Source organism: Anomaloglossus baeobatrachus, chromosome 6, assembly GCF_048569485.1.
Source record: "Anomaloglossus baeobatrachus isolate aAnoBae1 chromosome 6, aAnoBae1.hap1, whole genome shotgun sequence".
Lineage (NCBI taxonomy): Eukaryota > Metazoa > Chordata > Amphibia > Anura > Aromobatidae > Anomaloglossus > Anomaloglossus baeobatrachus.
In genome coordinates this window covers 437380914-437401074 of record NC_134358.1, presented here as the reverse complement: position 1 = coordinate 437401074, position 20161 = coordinate 437380914, and positions in this window count along the sequence as shown.

Below are 20161 nucleotides of genomic sequence, written 5' to 3'. Positions count from 1 at the left end.
TGGGGGAGGCTGGAAGGAGAGAGGCAAATGCTGGTGGAGGCTGATGCTTGGGGAGGCTGATGCTGGGGGAGACTGGGAGGGGAAGGCTGATGCTGAGGGAGGCTGGGAGGAAGGAGGCTGGGAGGAGAGAGGCTGATCCTGGGGAAGGCTGGGAACGGGAGGCTGATGCTGAGGGAGGCTGGAAGGAGAGAGGCTGATGCTGGGGGAGGCTGGAAGGACAGAGGCTGATGCTGGTGGAGGCTGATGCTTGGGGAGGCTGATGCTGGGGGAGACTGGGAGCGGAAGGCTGATGCTGAGGGAGGCTGGGAGAGGGAGGCTGGGAGGAAGGAGGCTGGGAGGAGAGAGGCTGATCCTGGGGAAGGCTGGGAAGGGGAGGCTGATGCTGGGGGAGGCTGGAAGGAGAGAGGCTGATGCTGGTGGAGGCTGATGCATGGGGAGGCTGATGCTGGGGGAGACTGGGAGCAGAAGGCTGATGCTGAGGGAGGCTGGGAGGAAGGAGGCTGGGAGGAAGGAGGCTGGGAGGAGAGAGGCTGATCCTGGGGAAGGCTGGGAAGGGGAGGCTGATGCTGAGGGAAGCTGGAAGGAGAGAGGCTGATGCTGGGGGAGGCTGGAAGGAGAGAGGCTGAGGCTGGGAGGAGAGAGGCTGATGCTGGGGAAGGCTGATGCTGAGGGAGGCTGGGAGGGGAAAGCTGATGCTGGGGAAGGCTGGGAGGACGGAGGCTGGGAGGAGAGAGGCTGATCCTGGGGAAGGCTGGGAGAGGGAGGCTGATGCTGGAGGAGGCTGGAAGGAGAGAGGCTGATGCTGGCGGAGGCTGATGCTGGGGAGGCTGGGAGAGGGAGGCTGATGCTGAGGGAGGCTGGGAAGAGGGAGGCTGGGAGAGGTAGGCTGAGAGAAGAGAGGCTGATGCACACACACACACACACGCGCGCGCGCACTGCACAACACACCACACACACACACACACACTGGGAACCACAAACAACTGCCCTACACAGACACCCACACACACAGACAACGCTGCACACACACAACACCCAACACACAAACACCGCGGCACACACAAATATACGCACATACCGCACAACACACACATTGCACAAAACATACCTCCCCCCAAAACACACCACACACACACAAACCGCGCAACACACACACAACGCTACAGACACACAGCGCTCCACAAACAACGCAACACACGCAACACACATAAAACACCGCTCTCTATATATATATATATATATATAACAAAAATCATACATGAACTACACAATACGTAAATTCTAGAATACCCGATGCGTAGAATCGGGCCACCTTCTAGTATATATATAGATGTTGTTGTGTGTAGTTACCAAGTGTTTGTGTAGGGCGCTGTACATGTTCTGGGTGTTGTCTGGGTGTGGCGGGGGGTGAGAGCGGTGTTGTATGTGTGTTGCGTGTGTTGCGTTGTTTGTGGAGCGTTGTGTGTGTGTTGCGCGGTTTGTGTGTGTGTGGTGTGTTTTGGGGGGAGGTATGTTTTGTGCAATGTGTGTGTTGTGCGGTATGTGCGTATATTTATGTATGCCGCGGTGTTTGTGTGTTGGGTGTTGTGTGTGTGCGGCGTTGTCAGTGTGTGTGGGTGTCTGTGTAGGGCGGTGTTTGTGGTTCCCAGTGTGTGGTGTGTTGTGCAGTGCACATGTGTGTGTGTTGGGGGGAGGTGTGCACCTCCCATCATGCTCCATCCCCCATGCTGCGCACCCCCCATCGTGCTCCATCCCCCATGCTGCGCACTCCCCATCGTGCTCCATCCCCTATGCTGCGCATTCCCCATCGTGCTCCATCTCCCATGCTGCGCACTCCCAAACGTGCTCCATCCGCCATGCTGCGCACCCCCCATCGTGCTCCATCCGCCATGCTGCGCACTCCCAAACGTGCTCCATCCGCCATACTGCGCACTCCCCATCGTGCTGCATCCCCCATGCTGCGCACTCCCAAACGTGCTCTATCCGCCATGCTGCGCACTGCCAAACGTGCTCCATCCGCCATGCTGCGCACTCCCAAACGTGCTCCATCCGCCATGCTGCGCACTTCCAAACATGGTCCATCCGCCATGCTGCGCACTCCCAAACGTGTTCCATCTGCCATGCTGCGCACTCCCAAACGTGCTCCATCCGCCATGCTGCGCACTCCCAAACATGCTCCATTTGCCATGCTGCGCACTCCCAAACGTGCTCCATCAGCCATGCTGCGCACTCCCAAACGTGGTCCATCCGCTATGCTGCGCACTCCCAAACGTGCTCCATCCGCCATGCTGCGCACTACCAAACGTGCTCCATCCGCCATGCTGCGCACTCCCAAACGTGGTCCATCTGCCATGCTGCGCAGTCCCAAACGTGCTCCATCCGCCATGCTGCGCACTCCCAAACGTGGTCCATCCACCATGCTGCGTACTCCCAAATGTGCTCCATCCCCCATGCTGCGCACTCCCAAACGTGGTCCATCCGCCATGCTGCGCACTCCCAAATGTGCTCCATGCCCCATGCTGCGCACTCCCAAACGTGGTCCATCCCCCATGCTGCGCACTTCCCCATCGTGCTCCATCCCCCATGCTGCGCACCCCCCATCGTACTCCATCCCCCATGCTGTGCACCCCCCACCGTGCTCCATCCCCCATGCTGCACCAGCATCAGCCTCTCTGCCCGCAGCATCAGCCTCTCTGTCCGCAGCATCAGCCTCTCTCCTCCCAGCATCAGCCTCTCTCCTCCCAGCATCAGCCTCTCTTCTCCCAGCATCAGCCTCTCTGCTCCCAGCATCAGCCTTTTCTGTCCCCAGCATCAGCCTCTCTCCTTCCAGCCTACCCCAGCCTCAGCCTCCCCCAGCCTCTCTTCTCTCAGCCTCCCCCCTCCCAGCCTCCCCATCCCCCTCCCAGCCTTCCCCAGGATCAGCCTCTCTCCTCCCAGCCTCCTCCAGCACGCCGTGCTCCTCTGCCGACACTCACAGATCCGATCGCATACACTCACACACACACACACACACACACACACACCGATCGCATACACTCACACACACCCGATCGCATACACTCACACACACCCGATCGCATACACTCACACACACCCGATCGCATACACGCACACACACGATCGCATACACTCACGCACACACATATTGACGATATTACACATACGCGCTCACACTCACAACATCCGGAGATACCACATGCTTCTGGCCATGTGATCCTCCGGCAGGTCTTGGAAGCTCACAGCACAGTATCGCCGCCGAGAAGCAAGCGATATCCCAGGATGTTGTGAGTGTGTGGATGCGATGTGATGTGTGTGTGATGTGTGTGTGGGGGCGGAGCATGGGCGAGCGGCCAATCCGTGCGGGGGGGGCGGGGCCATGGCGAGCCCAGCGGCCAATCAGCTTTGTGTCACCGTAAGGACACAATTTTGGAGCAAGACAGACAGACAGACAGACAGACAGAATAAGGCAGTTATATATATAGATATAGAGAAAATGTGTACATGAGGTTTCATTATATTGGAGCAGTTGTGTCTCATGCTGCCCGCAGACGTTATCTCTGATCTGATCACTAAGGCTAGGTTCACATTTCCGTCAATTTGTATCAGTCACAATCCGTGGCTCTGTTAAACAACAGAATCCGTTTGGCGGATTCTGTTGTTCCCATAGACTTGTATGAGCGGCGGATTGTGACTGATGCTCTTGCATCCTCTGCCCGACTGAACAGTCGTGGAACGACTGACCATCGGGCGGCAGGAACGCAGCATATATCAGTTTTTGAGCAGCGTAATCCTTTTGATTCCGCTGCGCATTCTCTCTCTCGGTGGCCGAACGGTCAGCTGATCAACCGCCAGCCGCCTTCTGTGAGCAATCAGCTAATCACCCGGCGGCCGGCTAATGTGAGCGATCAGCTGATCACCCTGCGGCCGGGTAATGAGAGCGATCAGCTGATCACCCTGCGGCCGGCTAATGTGAGCGATCAGCTGATCACCCGGCGGCCGGATAATGAGAGCGATCAGCTGATCACCCGGCGGCTGGATAATGAGAGCGATCAGCTGATCACCCGGCGGCCGGATAATGAGAGTGATCAGCTGATCACCCGGCGGCCGGATAATGAGAGCGATCAGCTGATCACCCGGCGGCCGGATAATGAGAGCGATCAGCTGATCACCCGGCGGCCGGATAATGAGAGCGATCAGCTGATCGCTCTCATTAGCCGGCCGCTGGGAAATCATCTGTTCGCTCTCAAAAGCCGCCGGCCGGCTATTGTGAACGATCAGCTGATTGCTCTCTCTCTCACGTTTTACAACGGAATCCGACAATGAATTCTATTCTTGTCATCCGTTGTACAACGCATGTGACTGATGGAAAAACAACGGAGATATGAACCTAGCCTAATAGGTCTTTCTGAAAATGTTTTTACAATCATGTTCTGTCGGATCACCCGCACAAGCTCACTTGTATTTCTGCGAACTATAGTGAGCTCATAAACCAGAATAAGGATTAGATCCCAGGAAGTCCATCATGGGAAGCAATGGCAAGGGCTTGAAGAGTACCTAAACTTTCTTTTTTTTTTTTAACTTTTGTATATATGTATATATGTTGTATATTTTGTATATATGTCTCTATCATGGACCCATCCCAGTATATGTCCCCACCATGGCTATATCCTTGTATATACAGTTAGGTCCAGAAATATTTGGACAGTGACACAATTTTCGCGAGTTGGGCTCTGCATGCCACCACATTGGATTTGAAATGAAACCTCTACAACAGAATTCAAGTGCAGATTGTAACGTTTAATTTGAAGGTTGGAACAAAAATATCTGATAGAAATTGTAGGAATTGTACACATTTCTTTACAAACACTCCACATTTTAGGAGGTCAAAAGTAATTGGACAAATAAACCAAACCCAAACAAAATATTTTTATTTTCAATATTTTGTTGCGAATCCTTTGGAGGCAATCACTGCCTTAAGTCTGGAACTCATGGACATCACCAAACGCTGGGTTTCCTCCTTCTTAATGCTTTGCCAGGCCTTTACAGCCGTAGCCTTCAGGTCTTGCTTGTTTGTGGGTCTTTCCGTCTTAAGTCTGGATTTGAGCAAGTGAAATGCATGCTCAATTGGGTTAAGATCTGGTGATTGACTTGGCCATTGCAGAATGTTCCACTTTTTTGCACTCATGAACTCCTGGGTAGCTTTGGCTGCATGCTTGGGGTCATTGTCCATCTGTACTATGAAGCGCTGTCCGATCAACTTTGCGGCATTTGGCTGAATCTGAGCTGAAAGTATATCCCGGTACACTTCAGTATTCATCCGGCTACTCTTGTCTGCTGTTATGTCATCAATAAACACAAGTGACCCAGTGCCATTGAAAGCCATGCATGCCCATGCCATCACGTTGCCTCCACCATGTTTTACAGAGGATGTGGTGTGCCTTGGATCATGTGCCGTTCCCTTTCTTCTCCAAACTTTTTTCTTCCAATCATTCTGGTACAGGTTGATCTTTGTCTCATCTGTCCATAGAATACTTTTCCAGAACTGAGCTGGCTTCATGAGGTGTTTTTCAGCAAATTTAACTCTGGCCTGTCTATTTTTGGAATTGATGAATGGTTTGCATCTAGATGTGAACCCTTTGTATTTACTTTCATGGAGTCTTCTCTTTACTGTTGACTTAGAGACAGATACACCTACTTCACTGAGAGTGTTCTGGACTTCAGTTGATGTTGTGAACTGGTTCTTCTTCACCAAAGAAAGTATGCGGCGATCATCCACCACTGTTGTCATCCGTGGATGCCCAGGCCTTTTTGAGTTCCCAAGCTCACCAGTCAATTCCTTTTTTCTCAGACTGTTCCCGACTGTTGATTTTGCTACTCCAAGCATGTCTGCTATCACTCTGATGGATTTTTTCTTTTTTTTCAGCCTCAGGATGTTCTGCTTCACCTCAATTGAGAGTTCCTTAGACCGCATGTTGTCTGGTCACAGCAACAGCTTCCAAATGCAAAACCACACACCTGTAATCAACCCCATACCATTTAACTACTTCATTGATTACAGGTTAACGAGGGAGACGCCTTCAGAGTTAATTGCAGCCCTTAGAGTCCCTTGTCCAATTACTTTTGGTCCCTTTAAAAAGAGGAGGCTATGCATTACAGAGCTATGATTCCTAAACCCTTTCTCCGATTTGGATGTGAAAACTCTCATATTTCAGCTGGGAGTGTGCACTTTCAGCCCATATTATATATATAATTGTATTTCTGAACATGTTTTTGTAAACAGCTAAAATAACAAAACTTGTGTCACTGTCCAAATATTTCTGGACCTAACTGTATGTCCCCATCATTGCCCATCCCGGTATATTTCCACATCCTGACCCCTTCATGGTATATGCCCACATCCTGGCTCCATCCTGGTATATATGTCCCTATCCTGGTATATATGTCCCAATAAAGGCTCCATCCTGATATATATGTCCCTATCCTGGTATAGGTGTCCCTGTAATGGCCACATCCTGGTATATATGCCCCCATAATGGCCTCATCCTTGTATACATGTTGGCATAATGGCCCCATCTTGATATATATGTCCCCATAATGGCCCCATCTTGGTATATATTTCCCCATCCTGGTATATGTGTCCCCATCATGGCCCGATCATGGTATAGATGTCCCCATAATGGCCCCATCCTGGTATACATGTCCCCATAATTGCCACATCCTGGTATACATGTACCCATAATGGCCCCATCTTGGTATACATGTCCCCATAATGGTCCCATCCTTGTATATATGTCCCCACAATGGCCACAGCCTGGTATATATGTCCCCATAATAGCCCCATCCTGACACATCTGAAACGTCCAGATCAGACAGATGATGATAATTAAAAAGATATTTTCTTGATCCAAAGTGAGTGCTGGGATTTTTTTATGATTTATATTATCTCCACATGCACCATGTGTTAAGTATGTGCTGATTATGTGACGCTCTGGACTAGCCAGGTAGTCACAGGTGGGATTCAAATTTTAACAACAGGTTCTCTGTAAACCCCACCCATTTGAAAACCACACCCATTCTGTAACAACACCCATTTTGTTAGCCACACCCATTTTCATGCACTTTCCTCAACCAAAAAATACAAGTAATTTAAAGTATAATCTCTTTCCCCTTCTTCCCCTCCTATACCCTCACTCTCCTGACCAGCACCAGTTGTTCCAGTCACTGTCACTCTTATTGTATTAAACGTTTTTTCTACAGTTTTTTAAAATTATTACTAAAGGAGCCCTGCTAAAACTGGAACGGACGACCTTCCCCATACAGATCCCATCCCATGTGGCTCCTTTCCCCCAACAGATCCCATCCCATGTGGTCTCTTGCCCCCTGCAGATTCCATCCCATGTGGTCTCTTGCCCCCTGCAGATTCTATTCCATGTGGCCTCTTTCCGCAGCAGATCCCATCCCATTATGGCCCCTTTCCCCCAGCAGATCCCATCCCATTATGGCCCCTTTCCCCCTGCAGATCCCATCCCATTATGGCCCCTTTCCTCCTGCAGATCCCATCCCATTATGGCCCCTTTCCCCCTGCAGATCCCATCCCATTATGGCCCCTTTCTCCATGAAATTACTATCCTTTTATGGCCTCCTCTCCCCATATAGCCACATATAGCTCCCCTCTTATGTAGCCCCTCTCCCCATATAGCCACATATAGCGCCCCTCTTATGTGGCCCCTCTCTCCATATAGCCACATATAGGTCCCCTCTTATGCGGCCCCTCTCCCCATATAGCGCTCCCCTCTTATACGGCCCCTCTCCCCATGTAGCGCTCCCCTCTTATGCGGCCCCTCTCCCATATAGCGCTCCCCTCTTATGTGGCCCCTCTCCCCATATAGCGCTCCCCTCTTATGCGGCCCCTCTCCCCATATAGCACTCCCCTCTTATGTGGCCCCTCTCCCCATATAGCGCTCCCCTCTTATGCGGCCCCTCTCCCTGCATCTTCGGCTCACTGAGCGCTTACCTGCAGCGGCGGCCTCTCCTGTGTCTTCCTTCCTCCTCCGCGGCTCTCTGCACGCTGACAGACGGCAGGAGGAGTAGCTTCCTCCTCACACTGCCGTGACCTCTGCAGCGTCATCGCGTCACGCTGCACGCCGGGTCAGGGAGCAGACAGGCTCCACTGAACCAGGAAGTGCGGCGCGGACGTACGGGCATTCATTTGTGCTAGTGTCTTAAAGAGACACTAACACAAGTGAATACAGGGAACCGGATCGCCAGAGCTGTTTCTTGCCGGTTCTGGGAATCGGCTGCTATTTTAACAACCGGTTCTCCAGAACCGGACAGAACCAGCTGAATCCCACCCCTGCCCCTGCACAAACACCAGCCCCTAATAAGGTGACAGCAGCCAACCTACAAAAGACTTGTCACCTCTCTGTGTTCAGTGGTCACACCGGGGGGCGGAGCCAGGCGGTTTGCCACGCCCACCGAGGAGTCCAGAGGGCCTGAGACAGGAAACAAACAGTCAGTTCAGGAGAGTAATCACTTTGAAGTACAGTGGATTGAAGTTCAAGTGCAGCAGGCCTGTGGCGACAGGTCTGCAGCAACAACACTGACCGGTGCCGGAGTCGTAGCCCTGGTACTGTGGCAAGGAGGCAGACGGTGGTTGCCGCCTGCAGGAGCCGGGAAGATGGCTGGTGGAACCGTAAGGGACCGGGACAGGGTAGTGGCCCGCCGGAACCGAACCAGGGAGCCAACTGGAAACCGGAGCACCAGGAGGGGTACTCAGACCCAGAACGAGGTCCAGAAGCCACGGGACCACGTCGAATTCACTGATTGAGGTCTGGACCTTAGGTCCTTTCCTGTCCCAAGACCCAAAAGACGGCAACAGCCCATCGAGGGGGATAGAAAGCCACCGCCCAGGCAGAGAGATCCCACGGGCCAGCGCCTGCGGGCAAACGGGTTCCCCGACACACATCAAGCCGGGGAGCGGACTACCGCTGCTGAAGCATAGGCAGTCAAGTTCTACAAAGAGGTGCAGGAGAAAGGCGGGAACCACCAACCTGAGAAAGGGGCAGAGCGCAGCCGGCTGCGGGCACCGACCACCATCCTTTTTGGTTTACCAGAGACGCCGGTGTATCTGTCATAGTGAGTACAACAGTGCCCTTGGGCCGCGCACCGCACCACACCATCTTGCCCGCACCTCACAACCACCGTGCCCCGGGACCATCATCCCCTGCCCACAGAGGGGTCATCAACAAGCTGCATAACATCCTCCCCGGGAGCCTAGTTAATAGCAGCGGTGGTGTCCACATTCACCACAACCCGTGGGTGGCGTCACGAACTTACACCTTTAAAACCCACCGGCCTTGGCCGTGAACCGTCCCAACCGAAATCCCTACGCGTAGCGCCAACTCCCTTTCAGAGCGACGTGGCCCCCGGTTCCGGGAGGAGCTCGAGCCACCCACCGACGAGCACGGACCCGAGCGGCTCGGCAGCCGGCCGATCCCCGGGGCGGTACAATTATATGTACTAAAATACAATCACACCACTGTATTATTGACAGAGCTACACAAATCCATGACAAAGTCCATGGCTACAACGGAACGTCTTTAGGCAAGAGGTAACGTGCTGGAGTTTGACGGCAGCCTTTAGCCCTGGCACAGACACTACATTTACAGACATACTCTTTAATGTGTGTCTAAGCATTCTGCCACCAAAAGAAGCTAGAAAGACATCTCTAAGTGGCAGAAGAACAGGGATTTCCAGGTAACACAGAATTATGCACTTGATTAAGCAGGTCTACAAGTAAAGAGGACAGTACATAAAGTTTGTTTACAGGTAGACCTTCCGGCGCACTGTCTTAAGCATCCCAAAAGCACTTCTTGAGATCTACTCCCATATCACCAACCACCACCCCCTCAATAAGAATATTGACTGTATTTTTGTCATTCAACTCCTGAAAAAAGCAACATGACATAACATTAGCCTTGACATTCTTAGATCCAACGAGATAAACAACGACAAAATCAAACACAGCAAAAAAAAAAAAGTGACCACCAAGCCTGTCTAGTGTTTAAGCACTTAGCAGCATAAGGCTATGTGTGCACTTGTGCGTATTGCATGCAGTTACGCTGCGATCTGCACCGCAGCGTAACTGCATGCGTCCTGTGTCCCCTGCACAATCTATGAAGATTGTGCATGAGACGTGCGCACGTGGCGTATTAGAACGCAGCGATTCAGCTGCTGCCCGAAGCGTGCGTTCTAAGAAGTGACATGTCACTTCTTTCGTGCGCTTTGCATGCTGTCTATAGGGAGAGGCAGCATCCAGAGCGCACAAATTCTGCAGGCACCATGCGTCTCAGAACGGAGCTTTTCAGCTGCGCTCTGAAGCGGACCTTTTCTGTGCAGTGCAGAGCGCACACGTGCGCACATAGCCTAAATATACAACAGGTTCTTATAGTTGGTAAAGACATTCACTTTATAGGCCCTGTCACACACAGAGATAAATCTGCGGCAGATCTGTGGTTGAAGTGAAATTGTGGACAATCAGTGCCAGGTTTGTGGCTGTGTATGTGACGCCCCCGTGCCAGCAGCCGGTGCTGCTCGGATCCGGGCCTTCAGGGGTGGTGGCTCGAGGGTCTCCGGACCTGGGGGTCTCGTGGACACGCCGAATAAATTGGGGGACGTATATGTACGGGCTGGGCCGTATTAAGTTTGTGACACCACCCATGGTGTGTGGTGAGGTGGGACACCACCGCTGCTGTTACGGGGCACCCGGGGGAGATGTTGTGCAGCAAGTTGTTAACCCCTCCGTGGGTAAGGATGGTGGCCCCGGGACCCGGTTGGTGGGTACAGGGGATGGCGATCGGAGGGGGTGCTGGTGTACTCACTGTTAGTAAAACACATGAGTCTCTGGTAAACCAAGGTGATGGTGGCCGGTGCCGCGGCCGGTTGCGTTCTGGTCTCCCACCCGGCTGGTGGTCTCTATCCTTTTCCTGCACTGCTGTTTGTAAGGTGGACTTTCCCAGTGTGAAACTCAGGAGTCCGCTCCCGGCTGGATGTGGCCTAAGGAGCCGTGCCTGCAGACGCTGGCCCGTGGGATCTATGGGCCCTTGCGGTGACCTCTTATCCCTAATCGGTGGGCTGTTGTCTTCTATGAGGGACTTTGGGTGGGACAGGACCTCTAGTCCTGGCCTCAATCGGTTAATTAACCAGTTCCAGTAGGTTCTGGTGCTGGCTTCAGCGTCCGAGTACCCCCCTTTGTGCTCCGGTTTCCGGGTCGGTTCCCGTTGTAGGTACCAGCGGGCTACAACCCTGTCCCGGTCCACCTCGGTTCCACCGAGCCGTCTTCCCGTCTCCTGCTGACGGAGACCACTGTCTGCCTCCTAGCCAGTGGCACCAGGGCTCCTACCCTGGTACCTGTCAGTCAGCTTCAGGCCTGACACACAGGCCTGACCTCCACTCCACACTCCTCTGAACTTGAACACCAAAACTCATCTGCTGCTTTTCCCGCCCCGGGCTATCTGGACCCCTAGGTGGGCATGTCCCAACAGCCTGGTTACAACCACTGGTGTGTCTATCTTTCCCTAAGGGGGGGTGACTAGGGTTTCTGGTTGGCTGTGTGTTTCCTAATGAGGGAACGGTGTTATGCAGGGGCCTAACTGTGACTACCTGGTTTTGCCAGGGCGTCACATGTACAAATGGAATAATATATCCATGATTTCACTGCAACCACAGAACTGAGAAAGATTTATCTCTGTGTGTGACAGGACCTTATGTCTTGCCCACTCCAACCAATGTCCCCATTCTTCAAAGGCTTTCATAATCTCCAAACATTTTTGGTCACCTATATCATAATTAGAGGTAAGAGAGCAGCACCTCAAAATTGAATAAAACTTTCTTCAACCTTTATTAAAGTCCATACGTTAAAAGTACAAAAAACTGGGCATCAACAGTGACGCGTTTGGAGGCGACACCTCCAAATTGAAGTAACTTTTCTTCAATTTGGAGGTGTCGCCCCCTTACCTCTGTTTACATACTAAAAAAATAATAAAATTGTCATAACGCCAAATTGGATATAATTCCACACCAAACATAAAAAAGAGGGTGGACAAAAGTATTGGCACTGTTTGAAAAATCATGTGATGCTTCTCTAATTTGTGTAATTAACAGCACCTGTAACTTACCTGTGGCACCTAACAGGTGTTGACAATTACTAAATCACACTTGCAGCCAGTTGACATGGATTAAAGTTGACTCAACCTCTGTCCTGTGTCTTTTTGTGTACCACATTGAGCATGGAGAAAAGAAAGACCAAAGAACTGACTGAAGACTTGAGAATCCAAATTGTGAGGAAGCATGAGCAATCTCAAGGCTACAAGTCCATCTCCAAAGACCTGAAAGTTCCTGTGTCTACGGTGCGTAGTGTCATCAAGAAGTTTAAAGCCCATGGCACTGTGGCTAACCTCCTTAGATGTGGAAGGAAAAGAAAAATTGACGAGAGTTTTCAACGCAAGATTGTGCGGATGGTGGTTAAAGAACATCGACTAACATCCAAACAAGTTCAAGCTGCCCTGCAGTCCGAGGGTACAACAGTGTCGACCCGTAGTATCCGTCGGCGTCTGAATGAAAAGGGACTGTATGGTAGGATACCCAGGAATATCCCACTTCTTACCCCGAGACATAAAAAAGCCAGGCTGGAGTTTGCCAAAACTTACCTGAGAAAGCCTAAAACGTTTTGGAAGAATGTTCTCTGGTCAGATGAGACAAAAGTAGAGCTTTTTGGGAAAAGCCATCAACATAGAGTTTACAGGAAAAAAAAGAGGCATTCAAAGAAAAGAACACGGTCCCTACAGTCAAACATGGCGGAGGTTCCCTGATGTTTTGGGGTTGCTTTGCTGCCTCTAGCACTGGACTGCTTGACCATGTGCATGGTATTATGAAGTCTGAAGACTACCAAGAAATTTTGCAGCATAATGTAGGGCCCAGTGTGAGAAAGCTGGGTCTTCCTCAGAGGTCATGGGTCTTCCAGCAGGGCAATGACCCAAAACACACTTCAAAAAGCACTAGAAAATGGTTTGATAGAAAGCACTGGAGACTACTAAAGTGGCCAGCAATGAGTCCAGGCCTGAATCCCATAGAACACCTGTGGAGAGACCTCAAAATGGCATTTTGGAGAAGGCACCCTTCAAATCTCAGGGACCTGGAGCAGTTTGCCAAAGAAGAATGGTCTAAAATTCCAGCAGAGCATTGTAAGAAACTCAATGATGGTTACCGGAAGCGGTTGTTCGCAGTTATTTTGGCTAAAGGTTGTGCAACCAAGTATTAGGCTAAGGGTGCCAATACTTTTGTCTGGCCCATTTTTGGAGTTTTGTGTGAAATTATCAATGATTTGATTTTTGTTGCATTCTCTTTGGTGTTTTTTCATTGCAAGCAAAATACATGAAGATAATAATACCAAAGAATTTGTGATTGCAATCATTTTCAAGAAGAAACTGAGTATTATCTGACAGAATTGTAAGGGGTGCCAATACTTTTGGCCAGCACTGTATCTAGACAGAGCTACATTACCACTATATGATGAGAAACATTCTTTTCTTTTTCAGAACCAAAAAAAAAGCGATCAGACTTCCTATGTGAGTAAGATATTTATTGATGCAAAGTACAGAGTACAGTGATAGACATACAGAGAGGGTGTCCAATCCGGTGCGGACCACAAGATATAATAGATTGAAATCAATATGTGGATCTCAACAAGGATAGAAGTTGTAAACAATAGCCATATCACTATATAGATGGCAATATCATCATGTAGAGTGAGATCCATAAAAGCCCAATGCGGGAGACAGAATAATTTATAGATTAAGGCGTACATATATATATATACTAATGTTGCTTACCAGGTTGTCTCACCGCACACACAGGACGGCACCCCACCCGACGGACGTGCGTTTCGGCGGATGCCTACGTCAGGGGTGGTGTCATGCCAGGAAGTGTGCCGGTATTAAAAGAGCCCGGAGCCAATCAGCTGATGGTAATGAATTTTGTTGGTATCGATCTTACTGTTCCACTTGATAATATTTGTATATACTATAATATATGACTTTTTGTCTGGATTATAGGGTGAATATGAGAAGTATTCTAATTGTATGTAATTTTCCATACCTGCATTAGTCTGCATATGACTCCATACTCGTTTGGTTATGTATGATTAAACATGTATATCTATGCTGAGTAGACGTCCTGTATCACTAAGTGCCGTATTAATAATTGTACGCATGCGCACCCGATGGCGACGTGCTCCACGCATCCCTCTGCCGTATCTTATGGGCGGCGCCGCCCGCCCGGTCATGTGACATCCGCGTGACCTGGTGGGCGTCGCTTGGCTCGTGACGCGGCACGTGTCGCAACGTGCAAAGCCCGCCTAAAGCTGCCGTAGCGATAATAATCGCTACGCCAGCTTTCACTAGATATCGCACGTGCGACGGGGGCGGGACTATCGCTGCAGCATCGGTAACACATTGTTACTGATGTCGCAACGTGCAAAGCCCGCCTAAATGCCGCTGCCAGTGACTGACAAGGGCATTTAAATGCTTACAAGAGCAGCAATCAAGGTGAGCTCTAATCACTGCTGTTACAGGCACATTTCGGCTATGGATCACATCTGACATCTGCCCAATATGAAGCGAACTCAGGTCCTGAACTCGCTTCATACAAGCACATTACTATGGTGACATATTTATGTCAAGGTGCAGAAACGGGTTAATTTCAGTTGTCTGTTCCCAAATTAACAAAGAGGAAGATATATCGAGGAAACCGGGTGTTACGCCGCGCTTATCACCATTCAGACCGAATAAATTATTCCATTTCTTTATTGCCAAGTACAGGTCAGAGTTTTGAAGTACAGGTCTGCGTTTCAGAGGTTGGAGCCCCTTCCTCAGGACATATAGCAATGACAAGGATAATTGTTTATCATGAGAAATAAGCCGGTATAAATACCCACGGATACAGACGTCATACGACTGAATGTTATTTCATTTTTTCCTGAATGTTTTTAATTTATTTGAAATGTAATTTCAACCTGCTCCCTTGCTTTATTTTTTAAAATCTGACATTATTATGTTCTCATGAGAAGACTTTGAATGATTTCTTCTGATATTCTGTCACCGTTTTTTTGTACTGATAAGGATCCCGCCAACGTTTGAAATGTAGGGCGGTCCTATGACATCTGTATTCATGGGTATTTATACAAGCTTATCTCTCATAATAAACAATTATCTTTGTCATTGCTATATGTCCTGAGGAAGGGGGCTGGGGGCTGCGACCTCCGAAACGCGTCGACCTGTACTTGGCAATTTCAATAAAGACATGGAATAATTTATTCGGTCTGAATGGTGATAAGCACAGCGTGACACCAGGTTTCCTTGATATACTGTATCTCCCTCTGAATACTTCGGTGCTGTAGCTGTTTCACCTTGATACTATGCGAGTATAGGAGTTGTGACTGCCACAACTCCTATAGGTGAGTTTACCTAATTATTAATCTTTGGCGTTTTATCTGGTAAGACCCCATTGGGCTTCTTCTCCACAGCTTCTATATCCAAATTAACAAAGAGAAATGGAAATCCCTAACACAGATGTGAGCAAGCACTTATAGATTTAGTAAATGTGCCCCTAACATATGAATGTTGTTACATACCACAATATACTAGTAAATACACACATCTTATAGAAATACATACAATTTCTGATACACAGACACATACACAGACACATACAGTACGCAGACATGTACACATACAATACATAGACATGCAGTCTATGCAGTATGCAGACATGTACAAATACAATATGGAAACATGCACACATACAGTATTCAGACATGCATATATGAAATACGCAAACATGCACACATACAGTACGCAAAAATGCACACATACAGTATGTAGATATGGTACACACACATGCAGACATGCACTCAAACGCAGACATGTACACAGATGATATGCAGACCTGCTACCTGATCGTACACAGTACACAGACATGCACACATACAATACACAGACATGGACACACGGAATGCAGACATGTACACATGCATATATACAAACATATACATACATCTATATACATACTTGAAGACATATTCACAAAAATACATATAAACAGACATAAATATATACACAGTCATACACACTGACAGACACATTAGAGGTACATACTTGTAACAAGAGGAAGCCGGTAGCAAGTCTTAGGCTAGTTTCACACTTGCGTTGGACGGGATCCGTAGCATTGCGTTGCATATAGTGGCACAACGGATGCTACGGATCGTACAAAATAACGCAATCCGTTATAGGTTTTCTTTCCTTGACTTTATACATCTGAGCATGCGCAGTTGTGTAAAGACGGATGCGTTAACGGAATCCGTCAAAATGACGGATTCTAACGGAATCCGCCACCATAGGCGTCCATTATAAAAACAATGGATGACGACAGAATCCTGCAGGTTGCGTTTTTTTGACACTCCGCCAAGTGCAGAAAAACGCTACATGCAGCATTCCATCCGCCCGATGGTCACTGACGGTCAGCGTCAAAACAACTGATGCGCCGCGGGGCGGATGCAATGCAAGACTATCCGTTGCTATCCATAGCTAATAGAAGTCTATGAGGAATATAACGGTTTCCTGCAACGGTTACCGTAATTCCTCAAGGCTGTGGATAACAACGGAAGCCGTCCAACGCAAGTGTGAAAGTAGCCTTATTCACTTCCTTGCTTGTCTCACGTCCAGCTCCTCTCCAGGCATATGGCCATGCAGTACACGCTGCTTGATAGCCGTCACTTTAGCAGACATGGCCGCTCACAGTCTAGCCGTGTCTGCTCGTAGTGATGCGGCTTGGCCTGTACTTTTAATTTTGCTTGTGTGGCAGCTCAGCCACGACACTACTAGCACCCACAGCCACACAGTGCACTGTACGTGGCCATGTCTGCTGAAGTAACGGCCATCAAGCAGCGTGTAGCAGATAAAACAGGTGACCCTCCACAGCTGCTGGGGGAGCAATGTGGGAGGCCTGGTAGGTTCATTTTTAACCCTTTCCCGAAATTTGACATAACTGTACATTATATGTCAAGTCCCATTGTTCGATACAAGCTCAGGAACTGAATTGGAAAATGAATGGTGCTGTTCTAAACTAGACTTATCCCACTAAAAACATATGGTTATGGTGATAGCAAAATGAAAAAGTTATGGCTCTGAAGAAGGGAGGAAAAAAAAACTAAAAAATAAAACGCCCAGTAAGGAAGGAGTTAAAACCACTTTTTACCCTAGTTAAAAATCATATGTAGGTTAATCTGGTAAGCTATCCATTCTTTCCATATGCACGAGGCATTAAAGAGGCAAGTACAACGAATATTATCTAGAAGCAGCATTCATTTTACTGTGCAGTTTTTGGAAATATGGAATCTCATTTGCATTTTGAAGAAAAAAAGAATATTCAGTAACAGTCACGAAATCTAAGGCTAGCGAGGAAAAGAAGGACGGTAGCACTCTCTGTAAGCAGAAGTAGTTCTACACCTGATTTCCAGGCTTACTACGCTTTTAGGTAAAGTACATGTATATAATAGTATTCCAAGATTTTATTGAGGTCGGTAAATAAAAGTTAGTGGCACATACGATTTTATAATAGTTTTATTGCAGTGGAGTAAATGAAGAAGTGTTATTCCAAGGCAACAGATATGATCGGTTCATCAGTAAAGGATGGTTCCCACCCTACAGGGTTAGGAGAATTCACATATATGGAAGTAAAACATGACCTGACATGATCCCGCCATTTCTTTATGGTCTGGAGATTCATCACACGGTTAATGGTCCGTATTGAGGAATTTCATATCTATTTAGTCTCAGTCTCAGACCATAAAAAATTGCTAAGTTGTCAAGATATGAGCAATGTTGTTACAAGATATGTGCAATGTCGTCCTTTTATGGAGATTTTACAGAAACCGTTTTTCCTTTATGCTATGTATAACCTTTATGCCGTAGATAGCATAAAGGCAGTCAATGTTAAGAACAGGAGACTGAGCAATGACTGGCATTAGTTCCCTTTACCCTGAACTGAGTGAACCCCAGAGATGCAAAACACCTGTATATAGACCACTGAACATCTCTTCAAAGCCACTCCACCATTAAAAAGACAGTTTATGGTGTGCAGTATCTCAGTTGCGCGTCATAGGCCCCATTTTCTTTGCTACTTCCATGAACAACATTGTTACATAGTTACATAGTTACATAGTTACTAAGGTTGAAAAAAGACCTAGGTCCATCTAGTTCAACCTTCCTCCACCATTGTATGCCTGGACATTTTATAACACACTAGAAGGTGGCCCGATTCTACGCATCGGGTATTCTAGAATTTACGTATTGTGTAGTTCATGTATGATTTTTCTGAGTCAACTGGATGATCGTGAATTAACAGTAGGTTATTTCCAGTAATATGAGGCAACGTGTCTCACATTGGCAAAGGGCATGGCAGAAATTCAGTCTTTTTTCGTCAACAAGCTACTGTCAATGGGGCTTTGGCCACCATGGTCACCAGATCTAATGCCACCAAACTTCTTCCTTTGGGGTATGGGCAAATTAACAGTTTATCAGAACATGCCTTGAGCTGTGAAAAATTTAAAGGAAAACATCAAAACTGAAATTCCGAACGCTTCATCATAATGACAGTTACAGCACAATAATCGGGGTCTCTCTTGAGTGAATCTCCCTTTATAACCCCCAAAATTATAGTCACTGAACAGTAGCTCCACATTTTGTGGATGATAGTGATCACATTGTTTCCTAGGATGGAGGAGATCTTAGGGCACTTGCCACCTGTGTCCTTTTTATTACCAGTTCTAATTGTACTAAAACCACTTAATCAGAAAGACGTCTGTGGTATTTGAATATTTTGGAACAGAACCTAAAATGATTTTGCTATTCTGAGCTTTACAACAGCTGCAAATGGGGGATTTTGTCCTCAGCTGATATTATGTCATTTTGGACACACATCTTATTGCAGAATGTTAGTTCTCGAGAGGTCATGTCAGAGTTGGGGTGTATTGAAAGCTGTCATTGCTGGCAGTGTTATACTTACATTCTTTCAAGTTATTACTGGAAGAAAAATGCATTTTGTGCTCTTTACAAGAGATAACATGTTTACAAGTTTCATCATATACAGATCATTTATCAGCAGAACATAAACGCATTTCAGGACAGTGAAATCCCACCTGCTAATAAGTTTTCATTAAGTCATCACTTAACTGTACCCATTCAAAAATGTGTAAAAAACACACAGTGGAGTATAATCAATCCAAACAATTTTATTGAACAGTGACATTTAAAAGGAGTACACCAAAGTCTACTTCCTATCCTTGTAACAATAGTTGAGGACATAAGGAGAAACTTCACTACGTGGGGACCAGGATCATGGGGGTTACAAAAATGCCAAAAAAACGGGAAGGCAAAGTGCATAAATAATAATGTCAAATCCAAATATCTAATGAACTTCCCTCAAGACATTAGCATTAAATCCCCAATAGTTATAGGGATGATAACGGCAGGGGCCGACGCACGCGGTCAGGCCGGGAAAGTTACTTACTGTTGAATCAATCACACAAGTCTTTTGGTAAACCAAGGTGATGGTGGCCGGCTGCCGCAGACGGGTGTATCTGGTCCCACACCCGGGCTGATGGTCACTGCCCCTTTCCTCTGCACTTTGTGTTTTCATGTGTAGATTTCCTGGTGTGTAACGCAGGAGTCCGCTCCCGGTCCTATGGTTGGTAGCCGTGCCCGTCAGACGCTGACCCGTGGGATCTACCGGGTCCTGGCGGATGTCCTATCCCTCCCTGTGGGTGGTTGTCTACTTTTTGGGACTTAGGTTGGGACAGAACCTGGAATCCTGCCCTCCATCAGTTAATTAGCTAGGTCGTTGGTGCCAGTCCTGGCTTCAGGGTCCGAGTACCCCCTGGTCTGCACAGTTTCCGGGTTGGTTCTCCGGTATCGGTACCGGCGGGCTACAACCCTGCCCCGGTCCACCTCGGATCTGCCGAGCCATCTTCCCGTTCCCTGCTGGCAGTGACCACCATCTGCCACCTAGCCAATGTGTCAGGGCTCCGACCCTGACACCTGTCAGTTTC